Source organism: Balaenoptera physalus (genome assembly GCF_965194825.1).
Source record: "Balaenoptera physalus genome assembly, chromosome: 18".
Lineage (NCBI taxonomy): Eukaryota > Metazoa > Chordata > Mammalia > Artiodactyla > Balaenopteridae > Balaenoptera > Balaenoptera physalus.
Window position 1 is genome coordinate 53,510,404 of NC_138899.1, and position 19,249 is coordinate 53,529,652.

The following is a 19,249-nucleotide window of genomic DNA, read 5'->3' on the forward strand; positions in this document are numbered from 1 at the left end:
GATTTCCTTCCCAGAGGGGAAGGGCAACATTTATATTACAGAAACTTTTAAAAAAAAGTCACTTTACTATATTAGAAATTCTAGGCACTATTGTGTAATTGTATATATATTTTACTTTAATTCATTTGTTCAGTTTTTTTCAGTGAAATGTTAATGAAGCAAAAATTTTATTATATACCTTTAATAAATAAAAGTCATGTATAGCTTTCCATTTCTCATAAGACAGAACTTTTCTTCTCATTAAATAGTTTTTTCCCACTGTTACCCAATCCCCAATCTTATACTCCCAGACACAATATTTTATTAATTATTGATATGAAATTCCAGCTTAGTATCATAATGAATACGGAGATGGTGAGGTTTGTTAGTTTTTCTTTCATACACAAACCATATGAGGGTGAGCATATTCTCCTTTAATCTTTATTGAAACTTTTTTCCTTTTGTCTAGCAAAATAATATTTATGCAAATGAATGTAACACAGTAACATCAAAAACTGCTGTTTAGTACAAACTTTGGGGCAAGATATTGCAAATTGTATCTAAGTTTTTTTTTGATATTTATTGTAATTGCTTCAAGCTCACACACACACACAAAATAAGTTCAGATGCCACACTTAAGGTATGTGACTATTATAAAGCTGCATCTTACTGACCCCAGCCCGTTTTCACTTCTGAGTGAACTATATAGAAATTAACAAAAAAGAAGCCTATAACATCTATACAATGGGCTATTCACCTCTATATCCTTTTAAGATCACTTGATTATACATTCATGCATAAATATAGTCTGATATTTCATTTAATTGTTCAGGCTGAGATTTATCTTTGCTTATTATTTTGGGTAAAATGTTGCTAAAATTAAATTCACTATGAAATACAGTACTGCATGAAGTTTGAATACCAGATGTATTTTTTTCTGAAATCCTTATGTTGGCATCTTTCTCAGCTTTGTATCTTAAATGACCTAAACATTTGTATTAACCTTGAACATTAAGACTTTTAAAATGCTTCATATACTTAAAAAAAAGTGCGTTGAGGCTAAATCATGAACCTAGTCAGTGACAAGAGATCTGCTTGAAGTGTAGAATTTACCCAAGGAAAGTATGTCAATAAGCAGTGCTGAGTTCCACAAAGCAGGTACAAAAGAGCAAATAGAAAAATCACTCATAATGACACATTTCAAAACCAAAGAAATGAGAGATCTGTGTCAATTGACTTCAGCTAACAATCTGTAGAAAACAGACTTGAAAACTCCTTCTGGTAACTTTGTCTCCAGGCATGGCATTTTAATACAATACTAGAACTTTATAGGTAATGCAAAATTTTAGGATCACCTGGGGTAGCCAAGTCAAAGATGGTATAGCAAGTAGAAATCAAGCTGTCCTATTAATTATGCTAGATTAATGTTATAATCAAAGAAACCTGTAATTGACAACATGCAAAAAAAGTTACTTGGAAAATGTGTCAATTCTAAAAGAAATACAATCTCTCAAAGAAGATGCTATCATATTTTAAATGAATAGGCAATGTCAATCAAAGTGTCCCATATTTTAATAATAGCTTAGATTTAAAATATTTATTAAACAAAACCTGGATACTATAAATTATACAATAGATTATACAATAGATTATCTAAGACCACAAACACCAAATGTCAGGTATTGTCTAAGGGACTGGGACTGGGAAAAATGTAAAAGAATGCAAGGTGTCAGTTTTGGACATACTTTAAGTTAGTGGTGGGGTATTTAAGGGAATTCCAGTGAGAGTGCAGGAAGTAATAATGGGCAAAATATGCATTTTTATTTAGAGGTAATTATAATGGCTATGCAATTTAGAGGTTTGTGCTTTTATTATAAAAGTAGGATAAATAACAGTGTGAGAGTATGTTGAATATTGGAGAGGAGTTTTCTATTTATGTTTCTAGGAAAGAACATGAATATTTAATAAATGCAAAACTGTGTCTCATTCTTGGTTTTGGAAAATAAAATTTCCAACTTTTACTCCTCCATTCTCCATAGACTTTCCTATTTTCTCTAATATGTCTGTCCAACTACTGAATAAGGAGTATCTGACAACTTAAATATGATTCATCTGAGGACTAAAACATTAAAATACACAAGGCTGTCTCCACCTTTTTTTTTCTTTTTATCTTATTTACTTTTTCAGAACAATTTGGGCTCTAGTAAATCCACTTCAGAATGCATCCTAAATCAGGTGAATGGTAATTCTATGCTCAGTGATGTTCTAGCAGGTAGATCTTCCAGAGAAGGCAAGTGTTAAGTTGTTAATTTATTTAACTGGTAAAGTCAGGAAGAAATGTTTGTTTTATTGAAAGATAAAAATAATTCTTTTTTAAATTTCAAGACTATTTTATAGAGCAGTTTTAGATTTACAATAAAATTGAGAGGAAGGTAAGAGATTTCCCACACACCCACTGCCCCCACACCTGCATAGTCTGCCCCATTATCAGTATCCCTCATCAGAATGGTACATTTTTTATGAAGGATGAACCTACCTTGACACATCATAAGCACCCCAAATCCATAGTTTAAACTAGGATTCCCTCTTGGTGTTGTACCTTCTATAGGTTTGGACAAGTCTTTATTAAAATATCACACAAAATATTTTCACTGCCCTAAAATATCCTCTGTACTCTATTCATCTATCTCTCCCCATCTCCCCACAGCCATTGTTTTTTAAAAAATTTCCTCTGTAGTTATGCTTTTTCCAGAATGTCATATAGTTGGAATCATAAAATATTGAGCCTTTCCAGTTTGGTTTCTTTCACTTAGTAATAATAATTTAATTTTCCTCCATGTCTTTTCCTGGCTTCATAGCTCATTTCTTTTGAGTGCTGAATAATGTTCCATTGTCTGGATGTACCACTTTATGTATCCATTACTGAAGGACATCTTGGTTTCTCCCAAGTTTTGGAAACCATGAATAAATGGCTATGAACATCCATGTGCAGATTTTTAAGTGAACATAAGTTTCTAACTCTTTGGGTAAATACCAAGGAATGCGATTGTTGGGTTCCAAAGTGGGTGTACCATTTTGCATTCCCACCAGCAATAAATGAGAGTCCCTGTTGCTCCATCTCCTCACTAGCATTTGGTATTGTCCATGTTCTGGATTTTGGCCATTCTAATAGTTGTATATTGGAATCTTATTATTGTTTTAATATTCATTTCCCTAATGACATATGATTTGGAGGATCTTTTCATATGATTATTCATCATTTCTATAGTTTCTTGTATTTCTTCTTTAAGTAATTACTTAAGATCATTATTAGAGTGCTTATATTTACACATAAATTTGTATTTCAAATAGTTACTCATTAAGGCTGAAATTTTATTTTACCTGAGGAGATGGAAAAAAAAAAGAATTTTGCCTTAGGTACATATGACACATTTTTCTGCTAACTGCAGAAAATGATAAAACTGAGTCAAGTAGTTTATAGGAAATATTAAACAATCCACAGACTCATCAATCACAAAATAGCAAATATAATGTAATATTCTTAATTTCTACAAAATCAAAACTACCTCACATAAAACATTAGCCTTTTAAGACTAGAACACTGTCCTAATTTAAATGACATTTTCTTCGATTTTTTTTCTAAGAATAAATTTTGTTAGATTTCTTATGAATAATGAAATAATCTAATCCAGGATTGAAAGCAAAAGGCAAAAGGACTTTAAATGGCAAAAAAAAAAAAAAAAAAAAATTTAACTTAGGAGATATAAGGACTAGTTTCTTTTCCTGTCTTCTAGGATTTCAATGGCTGAACCATCATTCTGATTTTGTAGGATTGTTATGAGAGTTGGTGATATGTTAAAATATCTACTGCAGAACATGATTGGTACTCAATCAATGTTAACTGTATCTGAATTTTAAGCTTGTCTTTACATAGACTTTCAAGAAAGTTATTGATCCATACACATAAATAGTCAACAATTATGAAAAATAAAACAAAATAAAAGTGAGTCTGAACTTTAAAGACTTCTAGTGACATAGCTTTTATTTTTTTTTTTACCTAATAAATAAAAGAGATCCTTAAAAGATTGTGACAAGGGAAATTATAATATGACAGCTTTAATATGTCATATTTTAGCATATTTAATCTGACTTGATTGGCAAGTGATTGTCTGTACATGTGTGTGCATTCATGTGAGTGTAAGAACAAAGAACAATTAATAAAGAGGCCCTTAAAATTCAACTGGTCTGGACAGAAGGCAAACATCTTGCTTCCTTTCAGATTTTTTTTGGGGGGGCATATGATCCTGACCGCTTTTCTGTATTGAGTTTTATGATTTGTATGTGATAATAAGTCTCAGTATGCTCAACTGGATAATTCTCTTTTTTTCCTGGACAATTCACACAAATAACAATAAATTTATCCGATGCCTGCTGCTTTCTTTATGTCATTTGGAAATGAGTTACTGTTATATTTTCAGCATAAATTGAATTCTATCCTTTTAAACATGGATTTAATTGGTTTGGTACTTTAGCTTTTTTCTGTTATGTTACAGAATATTATATAGTCCAAAGTGATACACTGTGGGAAGAGTGCCATCTAAATCCTGTTGCTATTGTGGAATCTGGGATTTGTTTCCATGGACACTGAGCCAAGCTAACAGGCAGGGTTTCATAGCCTAACATTGACTGAGACTGAGAACCTAAGTAGTCTTTATTTAAAATGAAGTGACTATAAATTAAGCAAACATTGTGTATATTACATAAAGGACTAGCTTATCAAATTTTCTCTACAGAAATATATTGAAAAGAGACTATTAGAACTTCCAGAATTTTCTTAAAACAGGAAAGACCACTACTTTCTCCAATTCTAATATCTATAGGTTAATAATTTTGATGCTTATACTAACACACACATATGATAATGAATTAAATATAATGAATGATGGCATATTTATTAATCTAGAGTAAAACTAGAAGCTAATATAACAAGCATCTCTATTGACTTTGAAACAAAAATTCTCCAACTGTATTTCTGTCTATAGTAAAAAAATTAAAGAACAAAATGCTAGTATAAAGTAAAAATATTTAATCAACCAGTTAACTCAAATTATATAAAAGTGCTACATTAAGAAGATTATTTTTTTCTTCATTCTATTTCAGTAGAAATATTGCTTTCCAATGTGGGTGGCTGTGAGGTTCCTAGGTTCAGATTCTTGTGTTCTGGGAAGAAAGGCATCTTTACTAAATTGTGAATCTGCCTTGCTTACTGTTTCACTCAGCCATCAACCTATTTCATTCATTCTGGAGAGCTGCATGTAGGCTGGGTTTTATATGGCATAAAGTTTTATCTCATCAATGGTTGATTGACCTTTATTTATTATTTTCCTCAGAATTGCAGTAAAATAAATCTTAATCTACTAGTGACATAACATAATCATTATTCAATTCCTAATTAAATTAATGTATGTTACTATAGAAATCATGCTTAATTTCAAATAAATTAGAATAATAAATTTTATCAAGAGCCTCATGTGATATTCAGCATATGATAAATTTTCAACAATTTTAAATTATATGAAACAGGACAATCTTAAGTAACTCTTTAAAAATAATTTTAATTGAGGCTTATAAAGGCTTATAACACCAAAAAATACATATTTTACACATACTTGTGGTTGCAGCAACTATCCTTATGTTCCCCAGTATACTGATTTGATTGTTTCTGATTTGCACTTGGTTTGTCTGAACTGTTAATGCAAGGCGAGGATTCTAAATCATTTTGGATGTCTTTGCAAATGTTGGTTAAACTTATTTTATTAGGCACTTTCACCAATCCTTTGTTCTACATATTCCAGGTAATGTTACCTGTTTCTTGCCAATAAAACAAAGTGCTGCATTGGTGGCACACAAACATTGTCTGAGAAAACACTGAAGCTTTTAATACAAAGCAAAAAAAAGAAAGACAGAAGAAAGAAAAAGTCTTTTGAATTCTGCTTACTTTTAAATAGGAAAAACAATAATTATTGATGTGTATTTCAGTTTCAGTTAAGAGTTGAATCAAATGTGACAATATAAAATGAAAATCTGTTGTCTTTCTATATTCAGCTTTAGTAGCTGAAGAACATATTGGAAAATTGTGTGTTGTAGAAGTGGAGGACACATTTAGAGACAAATTTACAGCTAAAGCACCAGAAATCATCTGTTGCTTTGTTTAAAGCTATATTGCAAAGTCCAACAGCCTTGAGAATGAGCTCATTTTTTAAATGGAGTAAAAATAATTACTAATATTTACCAAAAAATAAGTATTTTAGATTAATCTATGGATTGATGTTGGCATTAATTACATTATTAAAAACTTTAAAGATGCAAGCAATGCAAATTTGTTACCAAATTTCACATTCACTTTCCATATTGATCATGTAAAATTTCTTATGGTCATCTTGTAATGAAGCTGTTTGACTTCCTTCCAAAATATAAAGCCACTAATTTATTTTCTGTGTTCTCCTTCTCTTCTGACAATTATGGTAAAATGGCACATAAAGTTACTTGCATTTTGGTGACAAAAACTTCAATTGTTTCATGCATGGTTTTATTAACTTCTTTCTTCAAATAATAATTTTAATAATTATGAAATTAGCCTCAGAAAAAAAAATTGCTAGCTGTTTTTTGCGTTGACAAGCTATTTACCTTTTTAAAAATCAGACGTAAGAAAATGTCAAAACATAACTACCTCTGTAGGGTCACAATAATTATCTATCACATGGGTCCTTTTTATCCACAAGGATTGAAAATCTTCCATTCACACCCTCCTTGATTCTAATTGGTTATTAACCTTATTCTTCTCCTTATCTCACAAACTGGTGAGGGAATAAAAATGCAAAAGAAAGAAATGATTATCTTGACTCTAGTCCCTTATAAGCAAAAAGAAATTAAAAAAACATTTAATGAGATATTAAATGGGAGAATTAATGAGATATAAAATGGGAGAATTATTCTCTTTCTCTGCGATAGAAATGAAGGACATAAATATGACTTAATATATAGATATACCTGCTGTGTAGAGCCAAAAGTAGTATTTCCATCTTGTTGACTCCTTTTTTCAAAGTACAGAAACATCTAATCAACTGCTTTCTGCAATAATGAAAATTAATATACTATAGTCAAAGATATATTTAAACATATATTTGAAAAAACCTCTGTGGGATAAACAGCATTTTTTTTTTCATTTTAAATAAGAGAAAAATGATGCTCAAAGTTTAAATTTTATTCAGAAACTCACTCAGTGAGAGTAAAACTCATATTTAAACTTCAAAGCCCATTCAATTTCCAGTACTGTGAAATAGGGTGATGCCACCGATATGGGGGTTTAGTCAGAAAGTACAGTTCCACAATTCAAATTTCACAAATGGAACAAGTTAAGATCCTTGCAAGTGTCTTGGTGACTATATTGCTAAAATGGAGTGGAGAGAAGTTTAATGTTGCTCAGAATTCTAGGGGGTTGGAGGTGTTACACCTGGTCACTTGAAAATAGCTTAATAGATATAAGATTGGTTTTAAGGAAAGGTGTTTTTCCAGGGGATGAGTATGGGCAGAGGATAAGACTGAAAAGCAGGGCCCTGATAAGAAAAATAAATGAATGTATTCATTCACAGCCTCTCTTGGAGGTCAACACAGGGCAATTTGTCTACATGAGCTCTCCCCGCTGAGAAGAGATATAACAGTGGGGTTGGTCAGGGACCATCCATAGTACACTCTTCAAGCAAAGACAAAAGAGCATTCCTTTAGCCTGAAACAGGGTAAAATATTCCCACCTGAAGTCATAAACTCAGCCCAGGCCTTGTGAGTTCTTTATCTCTTGATAAGAAAGTGTTGCAAGCACAAGGCCCAGTCTTAAGTGGCCCATTGGGGGCCAAAAGACTACATGCACAAGGAAACTGCCTTTACCAAAAGAAAGTCTGATTTAAATCCACTTCTTTTCTTTTGCAAATGACTTTGTTTTTACAACATTCAATGAACTTTTAAGATCTCTTTATTCCTTTTTTTAAAAAATTTTTATTGGAGTATCATTGATTTACAATGTTGTTTTAGTTTCTTCTGTACAGCAAAGTGAATCAGTTATATATATACATATATCCACTCTTTTTAAGAATCTTTCCCCATAAGATTTCTGTTTTCTTAATATTTAAAATTTCAAGAGATCTTCCTGGGTTGGGTTTTTTTTTTGTACATTTTAATCATTCAGTATAACCTTTAAATATAAATATATGGTTTTCATCTCTAAACCTTTTTTCTATTATTTCTTTAACATATTTTCTTCCCAATATTTTCTGTCCTCTTTTCTTGAGCCTCCTATTAGGTTTTTGGACCTATGAATCACATTACTTATATTTTCCATTTTTACCTTTCTGTGTAGCTTTTAAGCAAATTTCCTCAAATATAGTTTTAGCATTTTTTAAAATTTTTAACTATATACATTTAATATATAGAGAAGTTTATTGTATGTGTATATATATGTACATATATGTGTATATGTCAGTATTTTTTAATACTCACACACACACACACAAGTGTGTATATAAATTTTTCAACAGCAAAAGCAGCTTAGATACCCATCACTTGAAAAGTGGATAAATTATATCACATATATTCCACATACATATATCAACATATATCAACTTTAAGAAACTAATGCTGAGTGAAAAATGAAGCAAAATGAGACATAAAAATATTCAAACAGTACTTTATTAGGAACATAAAAATTATATATACTTATATATATAAATAAATTATACATATATTTATAATATATATGTATATTACAATTATGGTTTCCTATTGTAATGAAAGAGAATGGAAGAAACTGAATGGTTTGTGTAGAAAAAAGTAAAAAAATCATTAAATTAAAAACAGTTTTTTCATAGGCCAATGATGAAGATCTCTCTCTCTCTGTCTCTCTCTCTCTCTGTCTCTCTCTCTCTCTCTCTGTGGTCAAATAACAAAATGCACCTAACTAATGCATATTAATTTGTATTCAGTAAATTTGTTACTGTTGTTACAGATCAAGGGCTCATGCTGTCTGACTGGAATAGAAGCCAGTATTATGGACTGGCTTTCTGAGGAAAGAAACAGCTTTGTGAGGTTGACCACCAAGGAGACAGGAGGCAGGGCTCAAATACAAAATACAAATTCTTCCTAGTATTAATTCAAAGGAATGCCATCCTTCCATTTGGTGGATTTCCTGAAGCTCTAAATGGGAATTACTTTGAGAGAAAAACACTCCAATGTTTGCTTCAGTAGCCCATACACAAAAAATGCAATGATGCAGAGAAGCTTAGCATGGTCCCTGTGCAAGAATAACATGTACATTTGTGAAGTGTTCTCTATTTTTTTCTATTTTTTATTGTTCATATGCTCCAGAGTTTTTGTTAAAGTAATAAAAAATTTTGAAAATAGATAGTGGTTATGGTTGCACAAAGTAGTGAATGTAATTAAGGTAAACAAAATTTATGTTTAAAAATTGTTAAAATAGCAAAGTATATATATATATATATATATATATATGCAAAATAAGGGTACCAAAAATACAGTTAATTTATAGAAGTTCCGTTATATTGCATCATTTTTCTCCATTCTCCTTACTCTTATAAGGGAAAATTGAAAATTAATTAGAAGGATAAGAATATAACCTGGTATCATTATTTGTTTTTTCCCATTTTAAAGCTCAATAACAAATATAGCAGTGATTTACATATGGAATATATTGAAAACTTAATAGATCATCTGTAATAAAAGCCATGGTAGGACTTTTTTTTTAATCTCACAGAGTCATTCCTAAAAATATATTTCTTGTTTATATAGAAATTGTTTTGCCTTTTAATCTGCTGGTATGTTCAAAATTTATTTCTGAATCTCTTGCCATTTTGCTAGAACCGTGCTCTCACCAACTTCATTTTTCTTATTCATTTTGCTAAAGAGCCAAAATCTTTTAATTCTGTATTTACAGCAATAATGTTTGACACGTTATACCATCTTTTAATTTTTGTTTGTCTTACAAATAATAACATAATGCTAGAACTGTTCTAAAGCCAAATATATGTTTATTAAACACACAGGATTGTCTTTTCTTTTGAACTGCCTCACAGAACATCACCAACTGTCAGAAGATACCAGATTTAGTATGATAATCACTGTTCTCTTACTAAACATGCAAATCTAAATAAGATTTATTTTGTGTCTGCTCAGTTACCTAGACTAATATCAATTCTGTGATAATATCATACCAGAATGTAGTCATGACCACAACACAACATATGTAGTAAGAAGAACTAGGTTTTTTGTTCTTTATTTAGATCTTTCTAACTTACCTTTTTAAATACATTGTAGGTTTGCTGATAATAACATGTGCCTAACCTAACTACTTCAGTTAGTTTAAGAAATAACTAAAATAATATATTTGAAATGATTCTGTACACTAGGGGAAATAATTATTATAAATATTATTTGTGGAGTTTGGTAACACAGTAAATGTATAGAATTTTAGGAAATTAAACAATTCACTGAAAACACATGAATAAATTCATTGAAATAAAATGGAATTCATCACAAGAAACTGCAGGGTAGTTCTTTTTCCCTATACTACCTAAGTTTCATTTGTTTCTTGTCATTTTCATTTTCTCATCTTATCCCTAAAGAAAAACAGAGATTTCAATTCATCTACTGATAACAAGGGCTGCTTGTATCCAGTGAAATTCATTACTGCTTTGATTTTTACATAGTTCCCTCCCTCTGTTTGAGCTGTTGTCTTCTTGGCATGTCCATTTTTTCTCTCTGTAGTCAAGATTACTCTGATCTGTACTTTGATATTCATTTCCTTGCTGCCTCTTGCACACTATATAATGACATGAATGTCTATCATGTTGAAGAAAGAAGATACTGTTTTTGGTACTTTAAAATAAGTGAATTTAGGGTTTTGTTGCTGCATATACAAAAATAATGTACTGTGAAGTGTAAAATTAGTTTTAAATGATACTGAAATGTGTAAAGTTAATAAATAACTAACAAAGGGAAAAAAATCAGAGGCAAGAAAAGAAAAAAAAAAAAAGTACCATAGTTAAGAGATTTAATCTGTGTTTTTTTCTTGGTGCTGTTTCCCTCAATGGTTATAGAAAACATTGCAATAGATCTCATATGTACTATTTATGCATTGTGCACTGCTTCAAATTGTTTATGTCTATAAAAAGTTAATGTGTATATACCCTTTTATCTGTGTGAGGTATGCATCAATAATTTATCTTAATATGGGTTTTAGGAAATCTAAGATATTTGCATACCTTTTTACCCTTATTGAGCAAGGTAAGTTAAGAGTTGTGTTATTGTTCAAGTTGACACATCCTCATATGATGTAATTTTTCTTGAGCTTGATTATCTAATGCAGTTATAAACACAGTGTATTGAACACTTACTTTGTTCTGAGCACAAAATATTGTATTTGAATTTCTTGAAGAGTTTCAAAGATATTCCCAAGAACAAGGGAATCTTACAATTTCACACAACCCCATCTACACTTGGAATTATAAAGTATTCTAATTTGACAGTGATTGAGGTATAAAATGATATCCCAAATTTCCTTTAATCAGCATTTTTAAATGCCAAAGATTTTGAGCACTTCTTCATATGCTTATTGTCTCTTTGGGTTTCTTATTCTGTAAAGTGCCTATATACACTCTTTATACACTTTCTATTACAGTTTCAGTACCTTTGCTGTTAATTTGAAGAATTTTTTTGTATATTCTAGATATTTTTTTTTTCTATTAGACATATTCTATTCTGTCCTCTAACTTTTAAATTCATGCAAATTTTATGCAATCCTGACTTCAGAAAATTTTATTTTTGAGAAACCTGAAAATTGCTCAAAAATATATAGAGAAGTATAAGAATGCACAAAGACCCCAGTAATTTTTTTAAAAAGAAGATAAAGACTTACTATAATATACTATAGCATTTCATATCTTTTAAAATTTAGCATGTATAAGAACACACTGATAAACCAATTGAAAGGACAGAGAGCTGAAAACAGACCATTTATAGATGGTCTTCTCAAATACAATAAAGTGTTATCATAAATCATTGAAAAAAGATGGAGAATTTCAGTAGATTGCATCAGGAAACCTAGCTCTCCATATAGAGAAAAAGAAATTTAATCAAACGTGATGCACAAGGATGGAACTTAGATGGATTGAATATTTAATTTTGAAGATTAAACTGTAAAGTTAATAAAGGAAATTAAAAAAAACTTTATTGTGTCCTAGAGGCAGAAAAGAAACTTCTTGCATAAAACCTTTACAGAACAAATGACAAGGCAAAAAATGATAGATTTAGTTACATCAGAACTAAAGATTTGTTTTTATAAAGGACATTAGTGTCGTTTTCAAATTTATTCACTACCAATAGAGAATGAAAAATATATTTTAAAAAAGTGATACCAATAACGAAAATATACAGTGTATATAAATAAATTAAATATGGTCAAGAAGTTTATATAAGGATGGACTCAACATTTTAAGGACTTTTTTTCTTTACAATTTGATCTCTAGATTCATTTCAATGAAATTCACAATTTTGTGAGGCATAGTCAACAAACCTTTCCCAATGAACTTACACCCAAGAATATGTAAATTATTAAGACTTTAATGAAGCTAGAGTTTTTAAGATAGCATATATATTGGGACACGGATAGTAAAATTGACTAATTCTATAGAGAGGAGGTCCTGGAAATTATCCCCTACACATACAGAAACTTGATTAAAGAAAGAACTTGAGTTACCAGAACTGGAATGGGGAAACTTATTATAATTTCAAAAATACATACTATTTTTATAGTACATATCAACTTATGAAACCACTTTCTTTGGCATTGGTGTGTAGAGCCAGAATTTAGTAGCCAGTGGAAACTGTCTGTGGTTCCTCAGGACTGTATACTTATTAAATTGCTATATGTATCAGCAAGTTGGTACTACAAAATTTAAGTCTTGTTCTTTTTAAGTAACCTCAGAGAATCGAAGAAAAATTGATGTAGAGCTGATGAACTCTTATGCTGTTTATATCTTCATTTAGATAAAAAGCAAAATATTATCCAACATCTTTAATGTGGCTCATGTGTGTCAAAAGGACATGCTAATTTCCAGACCACTCTTTTCTCTGTACCTACTGCCAATCAGATTTTCTTTGGAAAATAAATCCGTATGTCATCAGACAAGTGACTCATATAAATTATAAGCTTGACATATTGACTGCATATTCTATTTCCTTATCAGGATACCAAATTTGGGACACCTTATGTGTATATATTAATATGCAATGATAGTGCCATTCCCAGTTCTAAGCAACAAGGAAAAACAGTGGAAAAAGATAAAAATCACTGCCTCATTGAGTGAGGATACGTTCTAGTTGGCCAAGTGATAATTTAGCTAAATAAGTGTAACAGTTATCTGCATAATTATGCCAAAAGAAAGTAACTTAAAACATTTACTATCACACAATTTCTGTGGGTCACAAATTCAGGTGCAGCTATTCAGGATGCCTCTGACTCAGGATCTCTCATAAACTTGTTATCAACATCTCATTCCTAGCCGCAGTCAGAATATCCACTAGTAAGCTCCCTCACATGACTATTGGCTGTTGGTTAGAAACATTATTCCTTGCCATATGAGCCTGATCATTGGGTGACTCACAAAATAGCAGTTGCTTCCCTCAAAGAAAGAGGTGGAAGCCACCATTTTGGGGGAAACAACCTAAGAAGCCGCATCCCATTTATTATGTTATATTTGCTTTGTTAGAAATGAGTCAATAAGTCCCGCCCACATTTAAAGGAGAGGCGATTACACGGGGGGATGAGTGCAAGGAGGTGGGGCTCGTTGGGGGCCATTTTAGAGGCTACTTCCTGTAATAGGTAAATGAATAGTGATAAGGACTAAGAAGAAAAGTTATACAGAGAAGAAGATAAGTTTCCTGGGAAAGTTGAAATTTTAGATAGGGTGAGAAGACAGCACTGACAATGAAATTTGACACTAGTAAAGGGTGATGACACATGTGAATATGCGAGGCAAGATCATTCAAGACTGAGAAAATGGCAAATAAAGAGATCTTGATATGTAACAAATCAGTAACGAGAAAATTAAAAATAGCACATACTGAGAAAGTTATAATTGGCTCTCTCACTCATTAGGCTAGGATAATAGACAAGGCCAGCTCAAAGTTAACATGAAACAATATGTCTCTGAGGATATGCTACAGCTGTAAAGTGTCATAACAATCACCTCCTTTAGTGACTACTGATTTCTTAATCACTGAGAAATTCTGCCCCTGAAAATCATACCATCAGAAACGTTGTGGTTTGAAACAATATAACTAAGAATGAAACATACCACTCTTGCCTGGATATCTATGTAATTTGGTACAGAGTACAGCCTCAATTTTCAATCCAGGTACAGAGATGCAGAAAATAGTTTTCTGGACACAACATTCCACATTTAAATTAACTTTGCCATTTCCATGGAAACAGGATCCTGGGTCCACTTTCCAATCTAGACCTCACGTTGACCCTGTTACACAAAGCCCAGCTCTGTTTTTAGCCTATCAAACACTGCTTCAGTTAGATTTCACCTACATGCCACCTGTCCCAAATCCTATAATAACTGTCTTTTCTCCTTTGTGAAAACATGCTTTGGTTCCCCCAGTGTACAGTCTTTCTCACTAAGATAGGTTCATAAGCTTGACTTTGGGGAACTACAAGCTTGTTCTCATTGGTCTTAGATTGATTGGGTTGAAAAAGTAAGGCGTGTTGAGAGAACGAAGAAGAGGCAGTTAGCAGAGGAGGACAGAGAAATACATTTTTCCTCCCTCAGGGTAACAAAGGGTCTACTCAAATGGAGGATACTATTATATTGTTGGCATTGCGTCACTCATATCATTAATCTCATTGGAGATAATTGAACAAACTAATTGAATAACATGGTTGGAGATATTTTGGATGGATAATAATAAATTTTCAGTCTTGGATACATGGTGGGATTGAAGTTAATTTAATGTGCTATTTGCTTTCTGCAGGAAGGTTCTACACTGCCCACTTTGGGAACCAGGATAATACCTATGAAGCAGTTGTTTGTGTTTTGAAAGCAGCTGATGGAAGTAAGAGTAGAATAGCCAAGATAGACTTCTGTTTTTTTCTCCCAAAGGGGATCACTAAACCCTAGATGGCCAAAATTTGTGACTAGCAGGTAAAAGTATTTAATACTGAGTATGGATGTGGGCATGGATACTTATTCTGAGTAGTATTTCTGGTAGCTTGTCTTTGCTTTGATTTTCTGAGTAGGTGCAGCAATCTAGTACTAGCTGTGAGCACATGGCTGTCCCACCCAATCCCTACTGGGGCCAAGCAACAGTTCTGGGTAAGGGTGTCTGTAAAGAAAATTAAAACTTGCCCTCAGGAGCTCTGTTTCAAAGTTTAACCTTTTTGGAGGGTGAGTTGGGGCAAAGCATGTTACCAAGTCCATTTATATGGTTACCCATATAACCAACCTAAAATTTACCAATAATACAATGTCTCATAATAATTATTATTCCATTTATTTAGCTCCTGTGTCTACCTCTAAATTGATTTTGAATTTGTGTGGAATGCCTATTATGGATGGACACTATAAAGCTTCAACTGTCTGCACTAGCTACCATCCTATTTTTCTGTTCTCCATCTTATCCAAACATCTGGACAATATTATCTACATTAGCTATCTACACTTTCTCATTTCTCTAGCAAGTTATTCTAATCTGACTTTCATTACCAAAACTCTACTGAAGCCCTTTTAAGGTTTACAGTGATCTCCATGTTGCTAAACGTTCTTATCCAAACTCAGCATTTGGAACGTTTGACCATTCTCTCTTTCATGATATGCTTTTTTTCCTTAGCTTCTATATACCTCCCATCAACATGTCTCAGCTTTTTAATTGATATTTCATCTTTTACTCCACCTATAAAATCTAAAACCTGAGGACGTCAAGTTTGGTTTTCAGTCCTTGCCTTCTTCTGTGCTTCCTATAGAGAACCTCATCTACTCTTATGATCTTAATCTTAAATGTAGTTCACACACACACACACACACACCCAATGGTTCCCAAGATATTTTGTCCAGACACGGTGTGTTTCATAAGCTCCTTCAGACCCAAAATCAATGAAGCATCTACTTACCACCTTTATCTAGATAACTAACACGTACCTCAGGTTTATGATTTCAAACTTTACTACCTTCATCCCCTCCAAAGCTGCTCATGTTTAGTTTTCCCTTTCATATTAAATAGTGTCCCAGTCCATTCATATCTTCCATTTTAAACCCAACAGTCATCTTTTCCTTGTTACCTGCCTTAATGTCCCACCACCCCACACACATTTAATCCTTGTACATAGATTCTATAAATTCACTTCAAACTGCCATCATCTCTATCTTGAAAAAAATGCAATAAACACTTATCAGATCTCTCTTCAATTATTCTTATTTCCCTCCAAACAATTCTATTCTGTAGGCTAGAATTTTTCTGATCTAATATGGTTATATTTCTATCCATATGATAATTTTTAAGCCTGTACCTTTTAACCTTATAACCCATTTTTCATAAATTAGAGGGATTTTTTTTTTTAAATGGAAGTAAGTCACGCCATTCTCTCCTCAAAAGCATCCCATAACATCCCACTATGAATGGACACTTTTTAATAATTTTAGCATTGGACTTACAGATTGTGTAAGAGGGCACAACTTTTCATTTCATCCTCAATTTCATCCACTACTCAATCTCTACTCTATGCTCCAGTAACTGGACTGCTCATCACTGCCACAAATAAGTCATGTCATTTCTAGGGCTGTTTTTCAGAACCTCTGTTCTCCTATCTCAATGAGAAAAAATCTAAGCCACGTACTTTAAGGTCTAAGTCAAATGACAACTCTTTGATAAAGTCTTTTTTCTTCTTCCTCTCTGGTCTTTCATGATCTCTTTGTGGATACATTTTATAACACATGTAATTTATAAATAGATGAGTAGGTATCTACTTTTTCTCATTATTTTAGACTGCCAGAGTTCTAAGACTTATTAACCATATCCCCAGTTCCTAGCACACGGTCCCTAGTTCAAAGGGAATAGTTTAGAACTGATGATTGAATCACATTGAGATAATACTAATTATCTACTAATAAGTGATTGATAAAGTTGGGTAATTTAGCCTTGAGATTTTGTACTCATTAAATACCATTTTCAACTCTTTTCTCTTTCTTATTTTGAACATTTATGCCCCAAAATGCTACTGTTGTAAATAAGTAACAAAAATATATTTTGCCCACAGGTTAGACAACAACCATGAAATCATTTTCAGAGATTTTTGAATTTATTCAATAGTGTAACTACCATTAGTACAGAAGAAAGTTGTAATAGTGCTGTTTATTTTCTGCATAGGCAAAATATGCTGAAATTTGGGAATTAGTCTCTGTTACTTAGTACCATGGTAAACATGATATCAAGTTGTACATGAATAAGGCATAGATTTCTTAGAATTCAATAAATAAGCATGTGATATTGTTAATATTAATATGTTATTATTAATCCCAGTGGAATTTCTAACCATGTCACTTAGTCTGCAGCATATGGTTGAACAGGCCTAACACACGTTCCTTCCTCTGGCCACAAATTCCCATTCCCTAGTTCTGCATAGCATATAGAGAAACTGCACATCTCCAGCTCATTACCTAAATAAACCGGCTTTACTTAAGAAACTGGAGGAATAGCTCTATAACACATAGACTGGTTAATGTTCATAGGTTGCACAGTCATGACTATGGTAATGAAATGAAACAAAATAAGAAAAGCAAATAAATGATGCATTTACACCCGTTAAAAGTTTAATAATGAAAATATTATGCTCTAGGGTGAGCCAAAAGAAAAGAGAAAATCTGAACAGTTAGAAAAACAAGACTTCCCCGTCATTAAATGGCCTGAGGGCTGTACTTAAAATATGTCATTTAACCAGTCACCCCTGAAGTGCCTTACTGCTTAATCACGTAATGGTCTCAGTCTGTGTGGAACACAGCCCATTGCCAACCCAGCTCATGTTCTTTATTTTTCTCTCTCTCTCATTGTCTCCATTTTCTTTTTTCTTTTATCTTTTTTTTTTTTTTTTGGTAATCTCTCTTATCCTAATACGTGTGACTTAACCCCCAATATACATACACAATTCCCCCAAAGTGATTCCCTGTAAGGCTTGTTCAAAATATGATTTGTGAGAGAGATTTTGAATATATTTTACAACACTAAGCTGAATTCTGAGGAAAAAAGTAAGAAAACTCTCCTCCACAAGGATTTCATTCAGCCCACTTTTAAACTTGATCCATAATTTGATCGAATGCTCTTGGGCACTATTAAATAGTAATAATGAACTTCACCTAAAGCCCTTAGTAATTTCGTTCCACATTTCCTTCTCTAATTATCCGCTATTCCCTATTTATTACTACTTCATTCTCTGCCTTCAGGCTGTCTAAAAATACTAAGAATGATAAATTAAACAATACATTTGGAACTAAGTTAACCTGTGGGGAGGGTTATAATTTAATGGGTTGTCTTCTGAATTAATTATTTCTGAATTATTTAATTGCAGTTTCTAAACAAATTTCTTAGAATATGTGACATTAGAACTTGCAGTATGTTTCTCATAAAATTATTATGGCAAAATCACAGGTTATCATAATCATCTATTTAAGTTTAATTTTATGGTAATTTTACTACACATATATACAGATTTACTGATTATAGTTTTACTAACAAGTACTGTCTTCTACAGAAGTTTAACAGTATTTTCCTTAGTATCTCACCAGTGCAGACATTAAATTGTTGACATTTTGAAACCAGTGCCTTTTTCCCCCCTAAGTAACAATAACCATTGACTTTTATATTAAAGTCTTATGAGTCTCACTATATTTATAGTTTTTTAGATTAAGTACTGCTTTAGAGAAGATGATGATACATTGTACACTATTTACTTAAACCCCTCAGTCTCATTAAAGTTCTGTGATAATCAATTTCAGATTCTCTGAGCTAAAAATCTCATTTTATCAGGAGAAACTGTCATATAGAAGAATCCACATTGCAAAATGACAAGCAGGCTATTTGTGGTGTGAAATTTAACCCATAAAGCAGAACTCTTATGAAAGTTTCTTACAATGCCAATACACAAAAACTT